The 6847-nt window shown below is 47.7% G+C and overlaps 1 long non-coding RNA gene across 1 annotated transcript; it reads left to right on the forward strand.

Moving 5' to 3' along the window:
• Positions 1–804: 804 nt before the first annotated feature.
• Positions 805–6762, forward strand: LOC126496218 (uncharacterized). Its single transcript, XR_007590308.1, has 3 exons — positions 805–1032; positions 3819–3934; positions 6326–6762. It is a non-coding gene; the product is annotated as an uncharacterized lncRNA (long non-coding RNA).
• Positions 6763–6847: the final 85 nt, after the last annotated feature.

The raw sequence follows: 6847 nt of genomic DNA on the forward strand, positions 1-6847 counted from the left end.
CCTGCTGGGGTTCTTTAAGATAAAACACAAACTGAGCCCTGCCTCTGGAGATTTTGGTTCACCTGTGGGAAAGAAGCAGGAAACAGGGACTTTAAGACTCTTTTCTAATAGATTGGCGGTTAGGAAATGGGAAACTGACCTCTGCCTCTGGAATGCTGGGATTGCAGGAACTGCATCCAGCTAAACAAGGATGCTGTCAACAGTCAAGTTTCTTTTTGGCACGGGGGGAGGGGGAGGGTCAATTCTGGGGGCGACTGAAGCGGCCGTAAGCCCCCTTTAGTGAATGAGAAAATGAATGAATGGGTTCAGCAGACTTGTCAGGACCACAAAAGCACAAAGCACCAACTTCCAACCACAGTGTGCCTATGTGCGATGCGAGGAGAACAGCCAGCTGGGAAGAAGACAGCTTGTGCTCTTGACACATTCAGCTTTGGAATAATCAGTTATTAGAGATTAAACACACTTTTAAAATGCAGTATTCTTACCACTGCCTTTGCGGAAAACACTTGGGCTGTTATTTCCGGATAACTAGGTGCCAACTTATTTTATTATGGTGCCATTTGTTTTCAACCGCCAGTTTTTGTTTGTTCTTTTTTGGGGGGGCCGAGGGTCTTAATTGATCCAATCTATTTTTCAGGCGAGCCTGCCGTACAGATGATCACTGCCAAACATTTTTTACCAACTCCATCAGCAACTGGGAGCCAACCCCCTTCTCCACCTGGCTGGGAAGCTGCCTGGGCCGGCTCCTGTCTGGGTGCCGGAGCCCCGCCCCTATACTCTTTGGGCGCTTGGGGGTGGGAGGGGGCCGCCACGTGGAGCGTGGGCGCGATTCTCAGAAGCGCCTGCGCCGTCGCCGCGGCGTAGCTCGGGTCGGACCCGTCGCCTAACGTCAACGGCGCTGGCGCCGCGGCCGGGGTTCACTGTAACGCGGCTGACGCAACGCCGGAGAGCGGGGACGTAGACGGAAGAAAAGGCGGAGGCCAGGGCACCCGGCGCGGAGAGTGGGCCGGGACTGGGGTCGGCTGCTAGCAGGTAGGCGAGCGGGTGACACTGGGCCAGGGTGCACTCGGGGCGTGGAGGAGACGCGTGGCGCATCCACGGGGGAGGGGATGGGAGCGGGTCGCGGGTGGTGGCGGCTTGGGGGCACCCAGGTGCTCTGAGATGCTGGTGCACGGCTCCCAGTGCGGGGCATAGGAGGCCCCGGGTATCTGGCGATCTTTTGGGTACGCGACCAGGTGGAGGCCTGAAGACCCTGCAGCCCCTTCTCACCCAGATCCCTAACCCACTTCCAGTGCCCCAGCGCTGCGAGTAGTGATACGCCTGGTATGTTATGAGCCGCCGGCACACCCCCACGGCCTGGGTCTGCAGTTGTCTGTGCTCACGCCCTGACATATGGGTGTGCATGGTTGATACTCCCTGCAGCCAGGGTTACCCCAAGAGCCCCTGCGTGCGGTAAATTATCTCATGGCACAAACAGGGTGCCCTCAGAATTTTCACTCATCACTCCTCACCCCAGCTTTATTCCCCCACCCTCTGAAGCAGGGGCATTTATCTTTGGGCTTTTGTCTTTTTGTTAAGTACTGAACCATGAACTCAGCATGTGTTTTTTTCTGGGTGGTTTGTTGAGACTGAAGTTCACTTCTCTAAGTGAGATAAGAGCTTTCAGTGTAGTTGTGGATAGGTACTTGAGAGATGTTCTGAGTTAAAATGTAAAAACGTCTCGGTCACACTTTGGGCCTTTATATCTCTTGTCTGGTTTTTGCTGGCACAGTAAACTGCCAGGTTGAACCAGTCCATTGCACTGAAAGAACAGGCTACCTGCAGGGGACAGAGACGAGACAAGGTACAAGGGAAGACCCGATGACTTAATGGATCTCAGACATTCAGAGCTTTCTGTACTTAGACAAGACGGGGGAAACAATCTAGAAACATGTATGTGATTAGATCAGGTTCTGTTCTGAGCCAGGGTGCTATGGAGCTCAGGCTGGCCTCGAACTGGCTGCGGCTGCGTGCCGAGAATGACCTTGACTTTCTGATCTTTTTGCCTCTCCTTACCCCCAACTGCTGGGATTACAGGAGTATGGTACCATGCTCAGCTGCCCACCAGTGGCTCTTTTGACCTTTTTGTGTCGCTGAAGGGAATAAAAAGTGGGAAGCTGAAGACGTGTCTGTGCCTTTTAAAAGGCAGAGGAGGGAGACAGACGTGAGCCTTACCCGTGTACCCAGGCGCTTTCCATGCATTGCCTGGTCTAATTCCCATAGTGATCTCATGCTGTCCTAACCGTTATTATCCCTCATTTACAGACGAGGAAATTGAGGCTTACAAAGTTCCAAGTAAACCTCCAAAAGTCATACCCCTGGCCAGGATAGAGCTAACACCCAAGTCTGCACAGCTCTAAAGCCGTGTTCCCCATCCTGTGTTCCCTGCACCAAAGGGAAGTTGATAACTCATTGGTGGAGAGCAACAGTGCCTGAACCGGCTCACCTAGAGGATTCTGTTCAGCTTTGACTGCTAGAACTGCAGAGGACGGTGCAAAGGGGCTGCCACCAGGAGTATGTCACTATTAGCCGTCCCTCACCGCGTGCACTCATCAGCCTGCCGCCATCTCCTCTTCACGTCTGCGCTTCCGTGCAGAATAACTGTAGAACGGTGCATTGCTGTGGATTCGGGGGCCTGAGGAAATGGTTGAGTGGGGAAAGTGCTTGCCGTGCCAGCGTGAGGACCTGAGTTCGGATCCCGAGCACCCGTGTAAACTCTGGGTGTGGTGATACACCAGAGCTAGGGGAAGGAGACAAGCAGGGGTTCACTGGCTCACCAGCCCGACCAAAACAGCAAGCTCTGGGTTCATTCAGAGATTTGATCTCAAAAACAAACAAAAAACAGGTGGACCGAGATAGAACAAGACACTTGAATTGACCTCCATGTTTGCAGGTACCCTAACCACCACCACACACATATACACACATAGGATTTGGAATATATCCCCCAGTCTATGAAGCACAACTTAAAGGAAATGCAGTTATTTTTCTTATCTTGTGAAACCCCAGTGGCCTTATAGCATAAGAGCTCAGTAACAATTGACTTGTCGATGTGCTTACAAGAATGAGTGAGTCCTCTACTGGGTTTTTGTGTGTCTATGTGTGGGACATTCGTTGTCTAAAACCTTAGGTTTGACCCAGGATAAGAAAATTTTTTCATGGCCACTACATCCTCACTGTTGAGATCACACACTTACATTCATAATAATAAGTGCAATAATAAGATGCTAGCCATTTACAAACATTACACCCCTGACCTCCAGAGTTTACCTTAGATTCCTGCCGCAACCAGGACCCCTCCCCTGCACCCTGCCCCCCACCTTTCCTCTTGTGCTGGCAAGAACCAAGCTGACATTTCAGTTCTGCGAGTCTCCACATTCGGTTGGGAGACAGTGGCGGGCTGCTGTTGAGGATGGATTTGTTAATCATTAGAGAACCCTTACCAGGAAAGGAAATATAACGAAGATTTAATACTGACATTCAAACATTATATCTTAAAAATATTTTATCATTCAAAATATTCATTGTATCTAATTACTGTTTGGTATATAAAAAGTAAAGCAGTTCTTTAAAAAAACGGGGGGAGGGAGGGAAGGAAGCTCTTTGTTCTTTTTTCTATTCCTGTAACACTGAGGAGGTGGTCGTTTCTCTAATATAACAAAGTTTAAATCACGTGAGTCACAGTTTTACGCTAAGAGAAGGAGAAACAGAGGAGAATGTAATGTGTTGTCTAGCATTTTTCCTGACTCCCCTCCCCCTTTAAAAAATTCTTCCCGCAGGTGTTTGGATCTGTGACCTCGTCTTGCCATGCTGAGATACTTACACCGCTCTGGGTTCCAGCCCTTCAGCCAGCGTCTGCTGCCTTGGGTCCAGTCTGTAGCTGTGCCCAGATTGCGTATGTACCGCTGATGAGTATGTGGGGAGTGAGGTGGTCAGAATGGATTGCAGGCCAGCAGAAGTATACAGGACGCTGCCTGCTGCTGGATGCTCCCAATATTTGTTTTTGTCAATAATGTGGGTTTTGGAGGTTTTTTGGTAGTCTTTCCTCTTGACTCTTTTTTTTTTTTTTTTTTTTTAATCAGTACACTTACAATACTGAGCCCTTATATCCTTTACCCAATTTCAAGCAGTATTTCTAGCAGGATGCTAGGATTAATACAGTGAAGATAAACCATCGGACCTTTGTGTCCATTTCTTTGTTATGACTGCCACCTCTCCCTTAGCCCTAACCCTTGCCCACCACTAATCTCTTCTATGACTTATTTTTTTTTTTCATTTGTAGAATACTATAGAAATGAAATCATCTGAAGTGCGGCTTGAATTTTCTGGGTTGCTTTACTCTGTTTTTTTGGCAGGAGTGTGTGTGTGTGTGTGTGTTTTTTTGTTTGTTTGTTGTTTTGTTTTGGGTTCTGTTGTTGTTTTTCCATTATTTCAACATGGTTCTCCAGAGCCTGATCTGAGTAGTAGCTAATGGTGAAGGCAACCATCTTAAAATGGTAGCGAGAATGACCACTCTCACTAAGGATATCTGGGCTTTGCCCTCTCAAGGATGCAGAGAGGCTATGCATAACGCCACATTGAACACGCATGTACAGGTTTTATATGAACATAGTTTTCATGTCTCAGAGATGAATGCTCAAGCATGCAGTCCTGACTTGTAGGTGCCCATCCTTGGTGAGGTACGAGGTGCAGGCATGTCCCTGCAGTTTATTGACGTGTCCATTGACTCTTCAACAGGGTCTTTCACAGAGGAAAGCTTTGTATTTCGATGTGGTTCCACTTACTGGGATTTTTCTATGAATTTTACTTTAGAGACACGTCCCAAAACTCTCAGTAGATAGCCCTAGATTCTAAACTTTTCTCCTGTGTTTTTTCTCCCCCTAAATTTTAAAGTTTTACATTTAAGTTCATAAGCTAGTTTGAGTTCATTTTTGCACAGGGTATGAGAGTCTGTCAAAGTTCCTTTTTTTGCATATGGGTGGATACCAGGTACTCTGGCATCATTTATTGAAAGACTGGTATCTTTAGCTAGCTATCACCTCAAGTTATATCAAATCTAAATCTTTCCAGCTTCTTTGGAAGATGGCTTGCTTCCCACTGTCAGAGAATCCCTGTTCTTTCGTATACAGAAGAGTGTTAAGTGTGGAAAATAGGATATGGAACCAGCTCCCTGAGTTTGAAAGCTAGCTCTGCTGCTCACAAATGAAATAATTACAGTGGTTGTGTCTGTCTGCTTGCACACTGGCTCAGGGATTGCTGTGGTCAGGGCTTCCTGCTGGGACGCTAGCTCATCTGTGTTCCGGGTGGTCTCCCACCATCCAGTAGATGGCCGCACTTGTTGATGGAAGAAGCTGCAAAGTACTGTGGTCATTTTTTTTTTTCAATCTGGTAAATTACTGCTTTTCCTGGCCTAGGTTTCTCTGTTTATAAAATAGGGTTAATAACTAAAGGAGAATTTATCAGCCCTAACTCATAAAAAACGATAAAACCATGGTCATGATAACTGTCAGTCTGTTTCCCGTTGCTGTGGCGGTGCCGGAGGAAATCTCTACAGGGTCATCACGTGGTGCGTGTGACTAGTGCGCTCAGTTCCACTGTATATTAAATAGTGACTTACTTACTGACAGGAAGGATCTCACTGGGTAGCCCAGGCTGGACTCAAACTTTCCGAGTAGTTCAGGCTGGTTTCAGATTTGCTCTGTAGCCCAGGCTGATCGTGAGCTCATCATCCCCCTTCCTCAATCCTCTGAGGACTATTGCAGGTGTGTATCACCTGGCCCAGTTTTTGGTGTCTTTATATTTGATATTATTTATTCACACTTATAAAAAGAGGCTCTTCTGACTTTTGACATTTTCTTTGGGTGCTAGAGCCCTGGGTTAACTGGACATGGAGAGCAAAGAACAGACAAGAAATCAGAAAGGCAGCGTGACGAGGTGTGTGCCTTGCCACTGCTGTGGTAAACATCAGGACCAAAAGCACCTTTCAGGATAAAAGCGTTACTTTGGCTTATGTTTCCGGAATCTCCAGTCCATAATGGCAGGGAAGGCTTGTCTTGTTGGCAGCAGCAGGAGACGGGCTGATTACATTTTATCCACGCACAGGACACAGAGAAGGAGGACAGGAAGTGGCATGAGGTTCTAAGCCCTCAAAGTTCACCTCCAGTGATGTACTTCCAGCAGAGCTGCCCCTCTGAAAGGCTCCATAGCCTCCCCCAAACCACCTGGAGCCCAACTATTCAAATACGGTAGCCTATGGGGAACATTTTTCATTCAAACCACCTCACAGGGTTTTCAGAGAAAAACAGAAGAAAGCGAAAGGCCAGAGAGAGAGACGATATCAAGATCCTTCTTGAAGCCTGCTGCGGTCTCATTAATCACTGAACTTCTCGGACTCAGAGGAGGGTGCAAAGTTGTGACAAAGGGCATTGTATCCTTTGGTGTATAACCCATGGCACGCTTTGAACATGACCGGCCCTCTCACACACCCACCCTACCACACGAGCGTGCACATATAACTTCCTCTAGAGACACAGATTTTCTTTGGTGCCCAGGAGGTAAAGATTTCTTAGAAATTGAGGAAGAACTACCCGGATGCTTTTGGTTTTCCTATTAATCAAAATCTTTTTAGTCCATGTGTTGGCCTGCTTTTTGTCACTGTGGCAGAATACTTGGGAAAAATCAGCTTGTAATGAGGAAAGAATTATTTGAGTTCATGGTTTCCGAGGTTCCGGTGCATGATCGCTGCAGTGCATGGTCACCACAATGCATGGTCCCTGCAGTGCATGGTCACCACAATGCATGGTCCCTG

This window comes from Alexandromys fortis, unplaced genomic scaffold (genome assembly GCF_014885135.2).
Source record: "Alexandromys fortis isolate MF-2015 unplaced genomic scaffold, M_Fortis_MF-2015_v1.1 scaffold_1901, whole genome shotgun sequence".
Taxonomy (NCBI): Eukaryota; Metazoa; Chordata; class Mammalia; order Rodentia; family Cricetidae; genus Alexandromys; species Alexandromys fortis.